Raw genomic sequence first — 20,994 nt, 5'->3', positions numbered from 1 at the left:
CTTAAGGTAATGAACCCAATTTTAGTCCAAATACAGCTTGTAAAAACTGATTAATCAACAGCATTTTTTTGGCAACTTTCAAAAATAGTGGACACACCAGGCCAACCTTATTCTCAGTCAACATCCATCCCCATGTGCATGCTCAAGTTAATCAAGAGTGGGAACCCTGACGGACTGCTCAGAGCCCAACTGAGGCGCCTGAGATGATCGAATGCCTGACTGAATGAGGGACCTTTGGATGGGAACAGTTTATTTTTCTTTTAATTCTATAAAACTCTGAACTTCTCCCCATGTCTTCAGTAATTTCCCAATTCACCCTACTACTTAGCAATTCAAACCATCACACATATATATAGACCTGTCCTGATTAAAATTGTGATACAATTCAACAGACATTGAAGTAACAAAAGATATTCAGCTGATCCACTTTTAATTAGAAACATTTGAACACAAGTAGGCCATTTGATCCATCACATTTCCGCTATTAAGGCCAAAATGAGATGAAATGTCTTTACTCAAAGGATTGTGAATCTTAGGAATTCTCAATTCTATAAAGGCTGTGGACATGCAGTCGATGAGTATATTCAAACTGACAGATTTTGGGGTGCAATGGGAATCAAGGGACAAAGGGGCGGATTTGTAAAGTGAAGTTTTTGTCCAAATCCAGCTGAATAGGGGAGCCACTTCAATGTCACTGTATGGCCTACTCATCCCATTTTTTGTTATCTGCCATTTTATAGGCCATGGCAGTTTTAATCTTCAATCCCAATTTTCCACTCTACCGGCATACCCCTTAATACCATGACTCCTGCTATCTGCCTTTTAAACACCTCCATTAATCTGAATCTGTGGTTGACATATTCCATACATTGAACTCCGAAGGAGGTTTTCCTGAATTTGCTTTCACCCAGCTTATCCAATGGATCAAAACAATCTTGGACATAAACCAGTTTACATCAGAATTGACAGAAGTATGTAGCAGAGCAAAAGACATGATTATTTCTCAAATAAAGGTCATGATTAATCCAATTCTAAACTCCACAGTGCCGACATTTCCCAAGCAGATGCCTCTAAGATGAGCACATCTAACTTAGTCCACGCTTACTCAATTATCCAGTTGTTACAGTTGCACTGTTCAACAGTCATTGCAATTTTTCACACAAAACTGCAAAATCATTGGAGCATTTTTTCATTTACCAATGTTGTACAGTATAACAATTCCTTTATCTATTCAAGACACACTTGAAGTGCAAAGGTTCCTCCATAAATCAAGTTACTGCAACAAATCACGTCACAAATGCAACATACTCCAAGTGAAGCAGAAATTTAAGTCAAATAAGCTTTGCTGTCTTGAAGAGTCATACAGATTCTAAACGTTAACTCTTTCTCTCTCCACAGATGCTGCCAGACCTGCTGAGTTTTTCCAGCAGTTTTTGTTTTTATTTCAAATTTCCAGCATCCACAGTATTTTGCTTTCAAGCTTTGCTATTCTCTCATCCCAGTCAAAGCACTAAAGCATACAGCAGCAATCAGCTAATTTTTCAGTTCTACTGGTTTAAGTCATTCAAGAACTGGTAGTAGCAACTCAAATCCCATTTCTCTCAAAGGAAATTGCAACTGTTATGTTTTAATACTGGTACTGCCAATAACTTTTTAAAAGATCAATCAATACACATGTCAGCACAGAGGTGGTTGAACATTGTGCTTTTGTTTATTTTACTTCAGCAACTGAACAAACAAAACAAAATGGATTCTGCGATCCCATAACGCACAGGCTTGCAAAGCACAGCGAGCTAAATAAGGCATGCAGTGCATACCATATTCCTCCCCACTTATTGGAAATGTCAGATTAACAAAACATTCTCTGAGCTAGGGAAAGAGGGGAGACTGCCTCTATTCCCGGCTGAGCCCTGGGTTATCCTGTCCCAAAAAGAAACACACGGATTCGCCTTAACTATAACTCAGACCCCCGGGAAGTCTTCTCTCCCGGTGCTTTTACAGACTAATGTTCATTGGAGGCTGGTGACAACTTAGGACTTGTAGCAGAATCTGAAGTTGTGTCTACTGCCAGTGAGGTGAGACGACTTTAACTTCAGTCGAGCTAGACTGAGGTGGTGAGACTGGAGTCGGCATTCCTTGACTTGGAGATGGCTCTTCCATAAGAGGTGTATCCTTAGATGGTGCTTGACTTGGCAACAGTTGGTCAACATGTCTCCGCTAACTAAGATAATTCGCAGTTTGGACTGTGTACGAAACAGGTCCTGTCTGAGCAATCACCGTAGCAGAAGCCCATTTGACTCCGGTAGCTAAATTACGAGCTAGAATTTCTTGTCCAGAACAGAAAATTATTAGCTTTGATCTTTGAGTTCTTCTATTCACTTGCTGGTGTTGATCTTGCACACAACTTGTCGTGTTTTTGTTGGTCTCAGCAGATCAAAGCAAGTGCGCAGTTGGTGTCCAATTAGTTGGAATGCTGGAGATGCTTTAGTCATAGCATGTGATGTGTTTCGGTTTGTCAGCAGAAATGCAACCAGGCACTTTTGAACAGAGGAACGTCCTTGAGTCAAGCTTAAAGCGTGTCTCATGGTTTGAGCAAATCTCTCTGCTAATCCATTGGTGGATGGGTGGTATGGTGCTGAGGTTAAGTGATGAATTCCATTATTTCTCAAAAAATTCTCAAGCTCCTGCGAGACAAACTGAGGCCCACTGTCGTTCACAAGTTGTTCTAGTAACCCATAATGACTGAACATTTCTCTTAGACTCTGAATTGTACTCTCAGCAGTAGTACAGGGCATCACTGAAACTTCTGTCCATTTGGAACGAGCACACATGACCATGAGCATTGTTCTTTCAAATGGACCAGTGAAATTGATGTAAATGCGCTACGATGGGTTTTCCACCTCATCCATTAGTTGCAGGGGTGCCAACTGAGGCATGTTTCTCACACTCTGACATGAATAACAACATTTCGCCTTGGCTTCAATGTCATGGTCCAGGCCAGGCTACCACAAGTAGCTTTGTGCAATCTCTTCCTTGCAAACTATTCCATAGTGTCCAGAATGCAGTTGGACCAACGCTGGTTTCCTCAATGTTGGTGGAATAATAACTCGCATGCCCCAAAGCAAACACCCTAAAGTGACTGATAATTCCATACTCCTGGAAACATAAGGGTGAAGGTCAGGTGAGACTTGGAAGTTTGGGGAAGAGTTGCCATGTATCATAAGGTTTATGACTTTGGACAATATTGGGTCCACTCGAGTGGCCTTCTTGATTTGGACTGAAGTTCGCAATATTTGACAGGGTTACTTTAGAGAAAAGCTCCAAATTACAATTTACAAGTTGCATACCATCTAATACTGAATATCAGCTTGGTTCAGTGCACAGCACTAAGCCAACATCACAAAACAGATTAATCTGGTCATTACCTCATTGCGCTTTCTGGAACCTTAGGTGCAAATTGGCAACCGCACTTCCTATACTTTAAAAGTGACTGCACTAGCTTTCAGTTTAACCAAGCTATCTCTATTTTTATGTCTGGTCACCTTTTGGTGTTTCTGACTGTACTGTCACTGAAAAAAAAGAGTACAAAAGGAACACAAGGGGTGGGAGAAGGGGAGAAAAACAGTTAGAAACAACAGGAAGATAAGGATGGAACAAGAGGGAGGAGGGCGCAAGGCAAGAGAACAGTTTTCAAAGACAATTCAGAATTTTGCCATACCCAAAATCACATTACTTTTCAATTAACTTTGACATAGCTGAGATTAGCTGAGGGGTAAATTTTGGTCAGGATATAGGGAAACATCTCCACTTTCTCAGACTGTCACAGGCTCTTTTACATCCACACAACTCTTCAGTTTCAAAGGCAGCACGAGACTTATGCTATTCCAAAACTCTAGACATACCCCCATAGTTTTTGTTTTATTCATTCATGGGATGTGGGTTTCGCTGTCTGAGCCAGCATTTATTGCCCATCCCTAGTTGCCCTTGAGAAGGTGGCGGTGAGCTGTCATCTTGAACCTCTGCAGTCCATGTGGTGTAGGTACAACCACAGTGCTGTTAGGAAGTTCCAGGGTTTTGACCCAGTTACATAATTTAGAAGGAATGTTAGATTAGAAAAGCATATATACTAAACATAAAATGCAATAAGTAAAAAAAATAGCAAAGCAGATGACAACTTTGAAAAAAATTAACATTGACAAATTGAGAAAGCGGACATTTGACCACAGTAAAATGACACTGCAGTTTCAAAATATTGTCGGTTGGTTAATTCCATCCAGTTTGATAAACTGACTAAACCGTACATTAATAAGTCCATTTCAAATCATCTAGACTAGGAACTTCAAATTCAAACAGGCTTCCTCAAATTTGCAGCATAAATTGGAACGGTTGTAAATAGACCTTATGGTATCCTCCTACTCCATAAGTCAAACTCGCAAACACAGGCTATCATTCAACTGCATGTCAGGACTGACAGGTTGGCTGGATGGGTGATAAAAACAAAAAACTGCGGATGCTGGAAATCCAAAACAAAAACAGAAATACCTGGAAAAACTCAGCAGGTCTGGCAGCATCGGCGGAGAAGAACAAAGTTGACGTTTCAAGTCCTCATGACCCTTCAACAGAACTAAGCAGAAATAGGGAAGGGGTGAAATATAAGCTGGTTTCCGGGGGTGGGGGGGGTTGTTGGGACAAGCAAGCAGTGATGGGAGCAGATAACCAAAAGGTGTCACAGACAAAAGAACAAAGAGGTGTTGAGGGTGATGATGTTATCTAAAAGAATGTGCTAATTAAGATTGGAGAGCAGGACGAGCAAGGTAGCTCTAGTGGGGAGGGTGGGGTGAAATAAACCATGGGTAGAAAACATTTAAAAATAATGGAAATAGGTGGGAAAAGAAAAATCTATATAAATTATTGAAAAAAACAAAAGGGAGGGGGAAGAAATGAAAAGGGGGTGGGGATGGAGGAGGGAGTTCAAGATCTAAAGTTGTTGAACTCAATATTCAGTCCGGAAGGCTATAAAGTGCCTAATCGGAAGATGAGGTGCTGTTCCTCCAGTTTGCATTGAGCTTCACTGGAACAATGCAGCAAGCCAAGGACAGACATGCGGGCAAGAGAGCAGGGTGCAGTGTTAAAATGGCAAGCGACAGGGAGGTTTGGGTCTTTCTTGCGGACAGACCGCAGGTGTTCTGCAAAGCGGTCATCCAGTTTGTGTTTGGTCTCTCCAATGTAGAGGAAACCGCATTGGGAGCAACGAATGCAGTAGACTAAGTTGGGGGAAATGCAAGTGAAATGCTGCTTCACTTGAAAGGAGTGTTTGGGCCCTTGGACGGTGAGGAGAGAGGGAGTGAAGGGACAGGTGTTGCATATTTTGCGTTTGCATGGGAAGGTGTCGTAGGTGGGGGTTGAGGAGTAGGGGGTGATGGAGGAGTGGACCAGGGTGTCACAGAGGGAACGATCCCTATGGAATGCCGCCAAGGGGGGTGAAGGAAAGATGTGTTTGGTGGTGGCATCATGCTGGAGTTGGTGGAAATGGCGGAGGATGATCCTTTGAATGCGGAGGCTGGTGGGGTGATAAGTGAGGACAAGGGGGACCCTATCATGTTTCTGGGAGGGAGGAGAAGGCATGAGGGCGGATGCGCGGGAGATGGGCCGGACACGGTTGAGGGCCCTGTCAACTACCATGGGTGGAAAACCTCGGTTAAGAAGAAGGACATGTCAGAGGAACTGTTTTTGAAGGTAGCGTCATCAGAACAGATGCAACGGAGGCGAAGGAACTGAGAGAATGGGATGGAGTCCTTATAGGAAGCGGGATGTGAGGAGCTGTAGTCGAAGTAGCTGTGGGAGTCGGTAGGCTTGTAATGGATATTGGTGGACAGTCTATCACCAGAAATTGAGACAGAGAGGTCAAGGAAGGGAAGGGAAGTGTCAGAGATGGACCATGTGAAAATGATGGAGGGGTGGAGAGGGGTCAATGACAGAATCTCTGCGGCTGGAGCTAAAGAACAAAAATGGTGCAATTACATTGCTTGGTGTTGTCGATACGCCACCAACTCTTGAGAAAGATTTACATGAACAAGTTTGCAAGGAAATTACATAGAGGTGCAAGAAATATAGACTAATTATAATGGGAGACTAATTATCTGAATAGAATATAGACAGGGATAGCAGTAGTGTAAAGTGCAGAGATGGGCAAGAGCTCCCAGAGTGCGTTCAGGAGAATTTTCTGCAGCAATATGTTTCCAATCCTACAAGAAAGGAGGCACTGCATGACCTGGCTCTTGGGAATGAGGTGGGCCAAGTGGATCAAGTGTCAGGAGGGAAACATTTAGGAGACAGTGGTCATTTTATCATGAGGTTTAGGTTGGCTCTGGAAAAGGACAAAGAATAATTCACAGAGTAAAAATAATTAACTGGGGGAAAGAACAATTTCAATTGGGTAAGTGTGGATCTGGGCTGAAAAACTAGAAGCAACGATTAGCAGGCAAATTAGCAGGCCTTTAAAGAGGGGAGAGCTCAAATACTGTCGAGGTATATTTCCACAAAGGGAAAAGGTAGGGCAAACAAACAGAACTCCCTGGTTGACAAAAGATAGTGATAAAGGTGAAGCAGGAAACATGTGCTTACAACAGATGCCGGGTGGATAATACAATTGAGAATGAGGCTGGTAGAAGGAATTGAAAAAGCAAATAAGAGGAGCAAAGAGTATGAAAGCATGGCAGCTAACATAAAGAAATCCCAAAGTCAAATATAGGCATATAAATTGTAAAACGTGCTAAGAAGAAGAGTAGGATCAATTAGGAACCAAAAAGGGGATTTAAGCATGGGAGGCAAAGGCCATGGCTGAGGTATTAAATTAATATTTTGCATCTGTCTTTACCAAGGAAGATGATGCTGCACAGGTAATGGTGAAAGAAAGACACTTGGAAGGGTTTAAAATTGATTAGGTGGTGTTATTGGATTTGCTGTCCCTACTAAAATTGATAAGGCACGAGGACCGGATGAGATGCACAAAGGATACAGAGTCACTAACCAAAATTTTCCAATCTTCCTTAGAATCAGGGGTGGTGCCAGAAGTACTGCGAATGTTTTACCCTTGTTCAAAAAATTGTGTAAAGCTAAGCCCAACAACTATAGATCAGTCAGTTTAACTTCAGTGATGGGAAGCTTCTGGAAACAATGATTCAGGACAAAATTTGCAATCTCTTGTGCAAATGCGGGTTAATTGAGGGAAGCAAACATGGATTTGTTAAAGTCAAATCATGTTGAAGTAACATGCTTGAGTTTTTCTGAAGAGGTAACAGAAAGGGTTGATAAGGAAATGCTGTTGGTGTGGTGTACATGGACTTCCAAAAGGCATTCAATTAAGTGCTGCACAACAGGCTTGTGAAGTAAGTTAGAATTCATGGATTAAAAGTGACAGTAGCAACATGGATGCAAAATTGGCCGAGTGACAGAAAACTGAGGGTGAACAGTTGTATTTTGTTTTATTCATTCATGGGATGCAGGCTTCACTGGCTGGGCCAGCATTTACTGCCCATCCCTAGTTGCCCTTGAGAAGGTGGTGGTGAGCTGCCTTCTTGAACCGTTGCAGTCCATGAGATTTAGGTACACCCACAGTGCTGTTAGGAAGAGGAGTTCCAGGATTTTGACCCAGTGGCAGTGAAGGAACAGCGATATATTCCCAAGTCAGGATCATGAGTGACTTGGAGGGGAAATTCCAGGGGGTGGTGTTCCGGTCTATCTGCTGCCCTTGTCCTCTAGATGGTAGCGGTCGTGGGCTTGGAAGGTGCTGTCGAAGGAGCCTTGGTGAATTCCTGCAGTGCATCTTGTAGGTGGTACACACTGCTGCTACTGTGCGTCAGTGGTGGAGGGAGTGAATATTTGTGGATATGGTGCCAATCAAGCGGCTGCTTTGTCCTGGACGGTGTCAAGCTTTTTGAATCTTGTGGGGGGAGAAGCTCTACAGTGGAGTTTGCAGAGATTGGTGTTAGGACCCCTGCTCTTTCTGATATGATCCAGACTTCGATGTACAGGGCATAATTTCAAATTTACAATGACACAAATCTTGGAACTACTGTGAATCACGAGGATAGCATAGAACTTCAAAAATATACGTTGGAGGAATGGATGAACAAGTGGCAGATGAAATTTAATGCAGAGAAGCGTAACCTGATTCATATAAATAAAGGTACAATTCTGAGGGGATGCAGGAGCAAGGGGACCTGGGTGTATATATGTGCATTAGTCATTGAAGGTGGCAGGACTGATTGCGGGCGCGGTTAGTAAGGTATACACCAACAGCGGCCTGGAAAGAAAGTTACGTTAAAGCTATAGAAAACACGAGTTCGGCCTCATCTGGAATACCGTGTCCAGTTCTGGGCACCGCACTTTAGGAAAGATGTGAATGCATTAGAAAGGGGCAGAAAAGTTTCACAAGAATGGTTCCAAGTAGGAGGACCTTCAGTTACGTAGAAAGATCGGAGGAAATTGGGACTGTTCTCCTTGAAGAGAAGGTTGAGAGGAGATTTGACAGAGGTATTCGAAATCATCACTGGTCTGGACAGAGTCGATAGGGAGAAACTGTTCACATTAGTGGAAGGATCAAGAACAAGCTGGCACAGATCTAAGGAAATTGGCAAAACAAGCAATGGTGACTTAAGGAAAATTTTTTTCATGCAGTGAGTGGTTAAGGTCTTGAATGCACTGCTTGAAAGTGTGGAGGAGGCAGGGAAAATTCAGCCTTTCAAAAGGAAATCAGATCATTATCTGAAAAGGAAAAGATTGCAAGCCAATGTGGAAAAGGCAGCGGAGTGGCACTGGGTGAATTGCTCCCTCAGAAGGTCAGCACAGGCATAGTGGCCTGAATGGCCTCCATCTGTGTTATAACCATTATATGAAATGACCATAAATGCATAACACATTTTTTTTGAATACTGGAATTTTCTAATTGACCTCGATCACAAATGCCATTAGCTGATAGACAATTCTGTAGACACTATTTTCCATTAACTTGGATATCCTCTCCTATCTCTCAACCAAAGAAAAAACTATTTGCTGATTTTAATTTTCACCTGATAGCACATTACCACGGCTTCCATTTATGTCATATCTTGGACTGTTAGCTTACTCCGGACACTGGAAATGGAGTGGCCTCCTCCTCTCCACTCTTCCAACCAAAAACATGGGATTTAAAAAGTAATATTTTAAGAGTCCTTCAAGTGCCCTTATCCATCAAGCCATTCATTCAGTGGGTGGCGGGGTTTCCATACAGTTTTTTTTGCTATTCAAGGGAAATGATGACAATGTAATCGGGCATTCTGTTTCACCATTTTCTTCCCTATACTCAAAACACTCCACATTTTCTCTAAGACTTACAGTGCATCACATTGTCAGACTGAGCACAGGCTACATCATGAAAGCTCCGCATTTTGAAGAATATCCTAACCACCAATTACTGCAAAGGGTGAAATGTATAAAATCTACATTGTCTGGTCTCCTTTTGCTTCTGCTCAACGATGCACAGATCGGAGGCTGCAATAAACTATACCAAATGCCAATGTAAAAGAAAAGCATTAGGCGCCAGGAATTCAAGTGACCTAGCGAAAATAACTAATCCATAACTCTACAAACTATACAGATAATAAAACCATCACAGAATTGTAACGGCACAGGGGCAGGCCATTCAGCCCATCATTTCTGCACTGGCTCTCCAAATGAGCATTATGACCTAGTGCTATTGCTCTGCCTTTTCCCCACACCCCTGCACATTGTTTCTATTCAAATAATCATCGAATGACCTCAAATGCTTCGATTGAGCCTGCCTCCACCACACTTCCAGCAGTGCAATCTAGACCCGAACTACTCCTGTGTGAAAACACACGACAATTGCTTCTTTTGCAAATCACTTTGAAGCTGTGCCCTCTTGTTCTTGATCCTTTTACGAGTGGGAACAGCTTCTCCCTATCTACTCTGTCCAGCCCCCTCATGATTTTGAACAAATCTATCAAATCTCCTCTCAGCCACCTTCTCTCTGAGGAGAACAGTCCCAACCTCTCCAACCTATCCTCACAGTTAAAGTTTCTCATCCCAGGAACCATTCTTGTAAACCTCTTCTGCACTCTCTCCAATGTGTTCACATCCTTCATTTAATGTGGTGCCCAGAACTGTACACAATACTCCAGCTGAGGCATAATGAGTATCTTATATAAATTCAGCATAACCTCCTTGCTCTTGTAATCTATGTCCCTGTTAATAAAGCCCAGGATACTATATGCTTTATTAACTGCACCCTCCACCTGTCCTGCCACCTTCAATGATCTACGCACATATACACCCAGGTCTTTCTGTTCCTGTACCCCTTCAAAATATCACCCCTAATTTTATCTTGTCTCTCCATGTTCTTCCTACCAAAATGCAACACCTCACACTTCTCCATACGGAACTTCATCTGCCACCTACCTGCCCAATCCACCAACTTGTCTATGTCCTTTTGAAGTTCGACACTGTCCTCCTCGCAGTTTACAACACTCCCAGGCTTTATTCTTTGACCAACAAAAATATGCAAACTCACATATACACAACAGAGAATACATGCACCATGAAGTTGTCTTACGTGAACAAAAAGGGAAAGCAAGCAGTTTGGAAATGAATTGTACACTTAAGTCAACGTTCTGACGTACAGCCCAGAATGTGTTATTTGTGTGAAGTCCACTAGGGTAGAAATTGTGAGAGCTTTAACAAATACAGGTCCTGAAACCCAAGCTTAAGAGAAAAACCTTTTTAGTCAGCTGACAGAGGCTACATTGGAAAAAAAAAATCTTTAAAAATTCATGCATCCATCAACAGGAATACAAAATTAAAACTTTACTCAGTTTAAAAAGAAATGATTTCCTACTGTTAGAAGAACTGAAGGCGATCTACTGAAAAATGCAAGATTCTAAGGGGACTTCACAAGATGGAAGCTGCGAGGGTGTTTCTCCTTGTGGGCCAGTCCAGAACTAGGGGAGACAGTTTAAAAATTAGGCATCTCCCATTTAAGACTGAAATCAGGAGACATTTTCTTCCTCTCAGATCGTCTGTGGAATTCTCTTCTGCAGAGAGCACAGGAAGCTACGTCATTGAATATATTGAACACTGAGTTGGATAGATTTTTGATCAACAAGGCAGTCAAGAGATATGGGAGGCAGACAGGAAAGTGGAGTTGAGACCGCAATCAGATCAGCCATAATCTTACTGAATGGTAGAGCAGGCTCAAGGAGCTGAAAAGCCTACTCCTGCTCCAAATTCTTGTGTTGTTGTGTTACAATTATGAAGTTTATCCTTGCGGAACACTGCAGCTTTAAAGTCACTGCATAAGGAAGGGACAAATTTTAGATGTCATGTTTGGAAACAGACAAGGACATAGTTTCCCTATGTTACAACTCTTTCAATGGAACGCTAAATGCTCAGCTGCCCACTCCAGAATCACACAATCACACAATGGAGAAGAGGCCCTTCAGCCCATCGTGTCTGCACCAACACGTGAGAAACATCTGACCTACCTACCAAATCCCATTTACCAGCACTTGGCCCATAGCCTTGAATGTTATGACGTGCCAAGTGCTCATCCAGGTGCTTTTTAAAGGATGTGAGGCAACCCGCCTCCACCACCCTCCCAGGCACCGCATTCCAGACCATTCCCACCCTCTGGGTAGAAAAGTTTTTCCTCGCATCCCCCTAAACCTCCTGCCCCTCACCTTGAACTAATGTCCACTCGTGACTGACCCTTCAACTAAGGGCAACAGCTGCTCCCTATCCACCCTGTGCATAGAACCATAGAAAAGTTACAGCACAGAAGGAGGCCATTCAGCCCATCTTGTCCATGCCAGCCCAAGGACATCCAGGTGCCCTTTCTAATCCCACCTTCCTGCACCTGGCCCATAGCCCTGCAGCTTACAGTACTTTAGGTGCAGATCCAGGTACTTTTTAAAAGAGTTGAGTTTCTGCCTCTACCACCAACTTGGGCAGTAAATTCCAGACACCCACTACCTTCTGCGTTAAAAAGTCCTTCCTCATGTCCCCCCTACACCTTCTGCCACTTATCTTGAATCTAGGTCCCCTGGTTCTAGAATTCTCCACCAAGGGAAACAATTTTATCCTGTCCACTCTATTTATTCCCCTCATAATTTTGTACACCTCAATCGAGTCACCTCTCAGCCTTCTTTGTATAATAATCCCAGCCTATCCAATCTCTCCTCGTAGCTACACTTTTCTAACCCTGGCAACATTCTTGTAAACCTCCTCTGCACTGTCTCCTGAGCTGTTACATCCTTCCTGTAATGTGGTGACCAGAACTGCACACAATACTCCAGTTGTGGCCTCATCAGTGTTTTATACAATTCCAACATTATATCCTTACTTTTATATTCTATACCTCTGCCAGTGAAGGAGAGCATTCCATATGCCTTCTTTACAACCTTGTCTACTTGAACTGCTGCCTTCAGGGACCTGTGTACTTGTACGCCAAGATCTCTCACTTCATCTACCCCTCTTAGTATATTCCCATTTATTTTGTAATCCCTGTAATTGTTTGACCTCCCTAAATGTATGACCTCACATTTCTCTATGTTAAAATCCATCTGCCACTTTACCGCCCACTCCACCAACCCATCTATATCGTTTTGGAGATTATGGCTATCCTCTACACTATCCACTACTCGGCCAATCTTTGTGTCATCTGCAAATTTCCCAATCGTGCCCCCCACGTTCACATCCAAATCGTTAATATGTAACACAAACAGCAAGGGTCCCAACATCGAGCCCTGTGGAACATCAAATTTGTCAAACACGACCTTCCCTTAACAAATTCATCCTGACTATCCCTGATTAATCCGTGTCTCTCTCCAAGTGCAGATATGTTCTGTCCCTCAGAATTCTTTCTAGTAACTTCCCCACCACAGAGATTAGAATGACTGGCCTGTAATTTCCTGGTCTATCCCTTCCTCCCTTTTTTTAATAATGCGATAATGTTCGCAGTCTTCCAGTCCTCTGGCACCTCACTTGTGGCCAGAGAGGATTTGAAAATTACTGCCAGGGCATTTGATATCTCTTCCCTTGCCTCCCTCAACAGCATGGGATATATCTCATCCAGGCCTGCGGAGTTATCCACTTCTAAGGCTGCTAAACACGCGAGCACCTCCTCTCTAAGTTAATTTCCTCTAATATTTCACAGTCCTCCACCCTGATGTCTATCCTGTGTCATTCTTTTCTGTTATGAAGACCAACATACAGTATTCATTGAGGACATTGAGTACCCATGTCTCCCGGGTCCACACACACATTACCTCTATGGTCCCTAATTGGCCCTACTCTTTCCCTAGTTATTCTCTTGCTCTTTATATATTTATAATTCGGGTTGGAAGAAAGTGAGTTTTAGTCCAGCCTTAAAACAGGGCTCAGACAGGCTCTGCTTGCAGCTGAAACTAGTTATTAGAATAAGTGGCTTAATCGGGTTTTCAGAGGCCAGGTTCAGAGTGTATAAAAGTAGGCTGTCTTATTGTGCTGACTTTGTCTGCATTGGAGTGCTTTGTTTGGCTGCAGTACAGAACTTCAGTGAGAGTTTGGTGGAAAGGGAAGAGGTGCTCCTTTCTTTTTCCATCTTTCTTCAGAAAGAAGAGCGGTGGCCTTGGTAAGTAGGAACTGGTGAGTAAGTCAGAAAAGTGTAACTTTTTTTAAAGTTCCAATACTTGGATTTAATTGAGAAGTGCCAGGAAGAAGGGAAATTTAGCGCCTATATATATATATATATATATATATATATATATTATATATAGAATTATATAGGTCTACAGCACAGAAAAAGGCCCTTCAGCCCATCGAGTCTGCGCCTGTCAAACAAGTACCTAACTATTCTAATCCCATTTTCCAGCACTAGGCCCATAGCCTTGTGTGCCATGGCATCACAAATGCACATCCAAATACTTCTTAAATGTTATGAGGGTTTCCGCCTGTACCACCCTTTCAGGCAGAGAGTTCCAGATTCCCACCACCCTCCTGGTGAAAAAATTCCTCCTCACATCCCTTCTAAACCTCCTGACCCTTATCTTAAATCTATGTCCCCTGGTTATTGATCCCTCCACCAAGGGGGAAAAGTTCCCTCCTGTCTACCCTATCTATGCCCCTCATAATTTTATACACCTCAATCATGTACCCCTCAATCTCCTCTGCTCCAGGGAAAATAACCCCAGTCTATCCAATCTCTCCTCATAACTAAAACTCTCCAGCTCAGGCAAAATCCTGGTAAATCTCCTCTGCACTCTCTCTAGTGCAAGATGATGAAAATGCATTTCAAAAACCGACAGGGTATTTTTCATGAAAGTTGAATATACAACAGAGAAGATATTCAACGATTAAACAGGAGACTGAGTTTGGTGTTAGCATTTTGAGATTTATGTTGCAAACAATTCATCAGAAACAATTGTTTATACAGACCACAATCCTTTGAGGTTTCTGGACAAATTTTGAGACAGAAGTGCAAGGCTATTCAGATGGAGTTTATTACTGCATCCATTTAATCTACAGATTATACATGTCGCAAATGAAGTAATATAAATAATCCAAAGTAGAATAAAGTTAATGCAAGGGAAGTAGAGCTAAGTCATGGCAGGACAGCTCAGTCAAGTAGAATGAGTGTCCTGTAATATGTGCAAAGTCATGGATGCTTCCAGTGTCCTAGCTGACCACACGTGCAGGTAGTGCTGCTAGCTGCAGAAACTTGAGCTCTGGGTTTCAGAGCTCGAGTGGCGGCTGGAGAAACTGTGGCGCATCCGCGAGGCTGAGAGCTACAGGGATAGCACGTTCAGCAAGGTGGTCACACTGAAGCTTAAGGGCCTGGAGACAGAGAGGGAATGGATGACCACCAGGCAGTCCAAGAGAAGTAGACAGGTAGTGCAGGAGACATCTGGAATTCTGCTAACACATTGATTTTCTGTTTTGAAAGCTGGAAAGGGTGCTGGCTGCTCAGAGGAGTGCAGTCGGAGGTGAGTTTGTGGCATGACGAGCAGCTCGGCCGTACAGGAAGAGGAGGAGGAAGAAGAAAGGAAGAGCTATAGTGAGAGGGGGTTCACTGGCTAGGGGAACAGACAGGTGTTTCTCTGGCTGTAGACTTGTCTCCAGGATGGTATGTTGTCTCCCTGGTGCTAGGGTCAAGGATGTCACAGAGCGGCTGCAGGACATTCTTCTGGGGGAGGGTGAACAGCCAGAGTTCGTGGTCCACATTAGGACCAATACCTTAGCTAGGAAGGGGGATGTGGTCCTGCAATCAGAATTTAGGGAGCTAGGTAGAAAATTAGCCAGCAGGACCGCTAATGGAGTAATCTCCAGATTGCTCCCAGTATCATGTGCCAGTGAGTACAGAAATAGGAGGATAAGACAGATGAATGCGTGGCTAGAAAAATGGTGCTGGAGGGAGGGCTTTAGATTCCTGGCACACTGGGACTGGCTCTGGGGGAGATGGCACCTGTACAAGCTGGACGGGTTGCACCTGAACAGAGCTGGGACTGAGTTCCTTGCAGGGCGTTTAACTAGTGCTGTTGGGAGGGCTTTAAAATAACTCAGCAGGGGTGTGGGAACCAAGAAAATATATTAGAAAGGAATACCAAGCTGCATAAAACACTGGGAGGGACAGATAGCATTAGTATAGAGAATAGTAAGTTAATAGGTAAAATCGGAGTAAGGGAGAAAGTAACAAAATCTAAATCATGGTTACTATGCATGTATGTGAATGCACGGTGTATAGTAAATAAGATTGGGGAGTTACAGGTGCAGATTGCCATGTGACATTGTGGCGATAACAGAGATCTGGCTCAAGGGCAGAACCAGGTGTCGAATATTCCTGGGTACAAGGTGTTCAGAAGAGATAGGAAAGGAGGGGTGGCAGTACTGGTTAAGGAGAGCATTGCAGTGCTGGAGAAAGAGGATGTCGAAGAGGGTTTAAGGACAATCAATTTGGCTAGAGCCAAGGAACAAAAAGGGTGCAATTATATTGCCCGTTGTAGTCTGTAGACTGCCAAATAATGAGAAGGACGTAGAAGAACAAATTTGCAGGGAAATTAGAGATGCAGGCATTATAGAGTAGTTATAATGGGGGACTATAATTACCCGATTATAGACTGGGACAGTGGTACAGGAACCGCAAAGGTAAAAAAACCATAATGGAGCTATGTACAGGCCTCCGAACAGTAGTCAAGATGTGGGGCACAAGATACACAAGGAGATAGAAAAGATGTGTAAGAAACGCAAGGTTACAGTGATCATGGGGGATTTCAATATGCAGGTAGACTGGGAAAATCAGGTTGGTAGTGGGTCCCAAGAGAAGGAATTTGTGGAATGTCTACGAGATGGCTTTTTGGAGCAGCTTGTGGTGGAGCCCACTAGGGAACAGGCAATTCTAGATTTAGTGATGTGTAATGAAGCAGATTTGATAAGGGAGTTTAAGGTGAAGGAACCCTTAGGAGGAAGTGACCATAATATGATAGAATTTACCCTGCAATTTGAGAGGAAAAAGCTGGAATCAGATGTAAAGGTATTACAGTTGAATAAAGGCAACTACAGAGGCATTAGGGAGGAGCTAGCCAGAATTGACTGGGAGGTGAGCCTAGCAGGAAAGACAGTGGAACAGCAATGGCAGGAGTTTCTGGGAGTAATTTAGGAGACACAGCAAAAATTCATCCCTAGGAAGAAGAAGCATACTAAAGGGAGGACAAGGCAACCATGGCTGACAAGGGAAGTCAGGGACAGCATAAAAGGTAAAGAGAAAGCATACAATGCGGCGAAGAGCAGTGGAAAACCAGGGGATTGGGAAGCCTACAAAGACCATCAGAGGACAATTAAAAAAGAAATAACGAGGGAGAAAATTAAATATGAGGGTAAACTAGCCAGTAATATAAGAAAAGATTGCAAGAGTTCTTTTTTAGATATATAAAGGGTAAGAGAGAGGCAAAAGTGGACTTTGGGCCGCTGGAAAATTACGCTGGAGAAGTAGTCGTGGGGAACAAAGAAATGGCGGAGGAACTGAATAGGTACTTTGCGTCAGTCTTCACAGTGGAAGACACGAGTGGCATCCCCAAAGTTCAAGAGAGTCGGGGGGGCAGAGGTGAGTATGGTGGCCATTACCAAGGAGAAGGTGCTAGGAAAACTGAAAGGTCTGAAGGTGAATAAATCACCTGGACCAGATGGATTACACCCCAGAGTTCTGAAGGAGATAGCTGAAGAGATAGTGGAGGCGTTAGTGGTGATCTTTCAGGAATCACTGGAGTCAGGGAGGGTCCCAGAGGACTGGAAAATTGCTAATGTAACCCCCCTGTTTATGAAGGGAGTGAGGCAAAAGACGGGAAATTACAGGCTGATTAGCCTGACCTCGGTCGTTGGTAAGATTTTAGAGTCCATTATTAAGGATGAGATTTCAGAATACTTGGAAGTGCATGGTAAAATCGGGCAACGTCAGCATGGTTTCATCAAGGGGAGGTCATGCCTGACAAATCTGTTAGAATTCTTTGAGGTAACGAGTAGGTTAGACAAAGGAGAGCCAATGGATGTTATCTACTTGGACTTCCAGAAGGCCTTTGACAAGGTGCCGCACAGGAGGCTGCTCAGTAAGATAAAAGCCCATGGTGTCAGAGGCAAGGTACTAGCATGGATAGAAGATTGGCTGTCTGGCAGGAGGCAGAGAGTGGGGATAAGGGGGTCCTGCTCAGGATGGCAGCCGGCGACTAGTGGAGTTCCACAGGGGTCAGTGTTGGGACCACAACTTTTCACTTTATACATTAATGATCCAGATGAAGGAACTGAGGGCATCCTGGCTAAGTTTGCAGATGATACAAAGATAGGTGGAGGGACAGGTAGTATTGAGGATCCGGGGAGGCTGCAGAAGGATTTAGACAGGTTAGGAGAATGGGTAAAAGAGTGGCAGATGGAATACAACGTGGGGAAGTGTGAGGTCATGCACTTTGGTAGGAAGAATAGAGGCATAGACTTTTTTCTAAATGGGGAGAGAATTCAGAAATCTGGAGTGCAAAGGGACTTGGGAGTCCTAGTCCAGGATTCTCTTAAGGTTAACTTGCAGGTTGACGCGGTAGTTAGGAAGGCAATTGCAATGTTGGCATTTATTTCGAGAGGACTAGAATATAAAAGCAGGGATGTGCTGCTGAGGCTTTATAAGGCTCTGGTCAGACCACATTTAGAATATTGTGAGCAATTTTGGGCCCCGTATCTCAGGAAGGATGTGCTGGCACTGGAGAGGGTCCAGAGGAGGTTCACGAGAATGATCCCAGGAATGAAAGGCTTAACATATGAGGAACGTTTGAGGACTCTGGGTCTATACTCGATGGAGTTTAGAAGGGTGAGGGGGGATCTGATTGAAACTTACAGAATACTGAAAGGCCTGGATAGAGTGGACGTGGGGAAGATGTTTCCATTAGTAGGAGAGACTAGGACCCGAGGGCATAGCCTCAGAGTAAAGGGAAGACCTTTTAGAACAGAGATGAGGAGAAACTTCTTTAGCCAGAGAGTGGTGAATCTATGGAATTCATTGCCACAGAAGGCTGTGGGGGCAGGGTCATTGAGTGTATTTAAGACCGAGATAGATAGGTTCTTGATTGGTAAGGGGATCAAAGGTTACAGGGAGAAGGCGGGAGAATGGGGTTGAGAAACTTATCAGCCATGATTGAAAGGCAGAGCAGACTCGATGGGCCGAATGGCCTAATTTCTGCTCCTATGTCTTATGGTCTTATGGTTTAAAGGGCAGAGAGGGGCAAAAGTTCCTAGATTGTGTTCAGGAGAATTTTCTACAGCAGTATGTGTTCAATCCAACAAGAAAAGACACACTGTTGGAACTGGTTTTTGGAAATGAGGCAGGCCAAGTAGATCAAGTGTCAGCGGGGGAACATTCAGGAGACAGTGATCATTGTATTGTACGTTTTAGGACGATGCTAGGAAAGGACGATAGGCAATCCAGAGTAAAAATAATTAACTGGACAACAGCCAACTTTGATGGGGCAAGAATGGAGCTGGGCCAGATAGACTGGAATGAAAGATTGGCAGGAAAAACTGTAACCGAACAATGGACTAACTTCAAAAAAGAATTGGTTCGGGCATAGTCAAGGTATATTCCATCAAAAGGAAAAGGCAGGGCAAACAAATCCAGAGCTCCCTGGATGTAAAAGGAGATTGAAATTAAGATAAAGAAGAAAAATTGTGCATATGACAGGTGTCAGGTAGAAAATACAATTGAGAACCAAGAGGAATACAGAGGGGGAGATAAAAAAGCATATTAGAGAAGTAAAGAGGGATTATGAGAAAAGACAGGCAGCCAACATAAAGTGGAATCCCAGACTCTGTTTTCGGCATATAAATAGTAAAAGGGCGGTAAAAGGAGTAGGGCCGATTAAGGACCTGAAGGGGCCATGGCTGAGGTATTAAATGAATACTCTGCATCCTTGAATACTTGTCTTTACTAAAGAGGTAGATGCTACCCAGGCCATGGTGACAAACAAGGAAACCCGGTCACTTGAAGGGTTCAAAGTTGATAAGGAGGAAGTGTTGAATCGACTGTCGGTACTTAAAGTTGACAAGGTACTGGGACCGGATGAGATGCATCCAAGGACATTGAAGGAAGTGACAGCAGAAATTGAAGGGGCACTGGCCATAACCTTTCAGTCTTCCCTAGACTCAGGGGTGGTGCCAGAGGATTAGGGAATTGCAAACATTACGTCCTTGTTCAAAAAAGGTTGCCAGGACAAGCCCTGCAATTACAGACCAGTCAGTTTAACCTCAGTGGTGGGCAAGATTCTAGAAACAATTATTCAGGATAGTCACGTGGAAAAATATGGGTTGATAAGGAAGCGCCAGCACGGATTTCTAACGGGAAATCGTGTTTAACTAGCTTGGAGTTTTTTTGAGGAGGTAACAGAAAAGGTCAATGAGGGTAATGCTGTTGATGTGGTGTACTTGGACTTTGAAAAGGCATTTGACATAGTGCCACACAACTGACTTGAGAAAAGTTATTGCTCATGGAATAAAAGGGACAATAGCAACGCGGATACAAAATTGGCTGAAAAATAGAAAGCCGAGAGTAATGGTCAATGGATGTTTTTCGGGCTGGAGGAAGGTTTGTAGTAGAGTTCCCCAGGGGTTGGTATTGGGGCCCTTGCTTTTCAATACGAAGTTTGGGAGTGTTGCGAACTGTGAAGAGGACAGTGCGGAACTTCAAAAGGACATAGACAAGTTGGTGGAGTGAACAGATAGGTGGCAGGTGAAATTCCACATGGAGAAGTGAGGTGATGCATTTTGGTGGGCAGAACATGGACAGTCAATATAAAATTAGGGATGGAATTTTGAAGGAGATGCAGGAGCAGAAAGACTTGGTGTAAATGTGCATAGATCATTGAAGGTGGCAGGACAGGTGGAGAGAGCAGTTAATAAAGCATATAGTATCCTGGGCTTTGTTAACAGGGGCATAGAGTACAACAGCAGGGAGGTTATGCTGAATTTGAGACCCTTGTTAGACCTCAGCTAGAATATTGTGTACAGTTCTGGGCATCATATTATAGGAAGGATGTGAACACATTATAGAGAGTGCAGAAGAGGATTACAGGAATGGTCCCTGGGATGAGAAACTTCAGCTGTGAGGATAGATTGGAGAAGTTGGGACTGTTTCCCTTGGAGATGAGAAGGCTGATAGGAGACTTGATAGAAGTTTTCTAAATCATGAAGGGGCTGGACAGAGTAGATAGGGAGAAGCTGTTCCCACTCGCAAAAGGATCAAGAACAAGAGGGCACAGATTTCAAGTGATTTGCAAAAGAAGGAAATGTGATGTGAAAAAAAATTTATTCACCCAGGCAGTGCATTCCAGACCCAAACCACTCGTTGTAAGTGTGGCGGAGGCAGGTTCAATCGAGGCATTCAAGAGGACATTAGATGATTATTTGAATAGAAACCATGTGCAGGAGTACAGGGAA

The 20,994-nt window shown here is 43.5% G+C and overlaps 1 protein-coding gene across 1 annotated transcript in view; it reads right to left on the bottom strand.

The window, feature by feature from the left end:
- Positions 1-20,994, bottom strand: part of enah (ENAH actin regulator) — a 519,571-nt gene that overhangs the window by 307,612 nt on the left and 190,965 nt on the right. The window lies entirely within an intron of this gene.

The sequence above is a fragment of the Cetorhinus maximus genome, chromosome 5, assembly GCF_964194155.1.
Source record: "Cetorhinus maximus chromosome 5, sCetMax3.hap1.1, whole genome shotgun sequence".
Classification (NCBI taxonomy): domain Eukaryota; kingdom Metazoa; phylum Chordata; class Chondrichthyes; order Lamniformes; family Cetorhinidae; genus Cetorhinus; species Cetorhinus maximus.
This window is presented reverse-complemented; position numbering and strand designations above follow the sequence as displayed.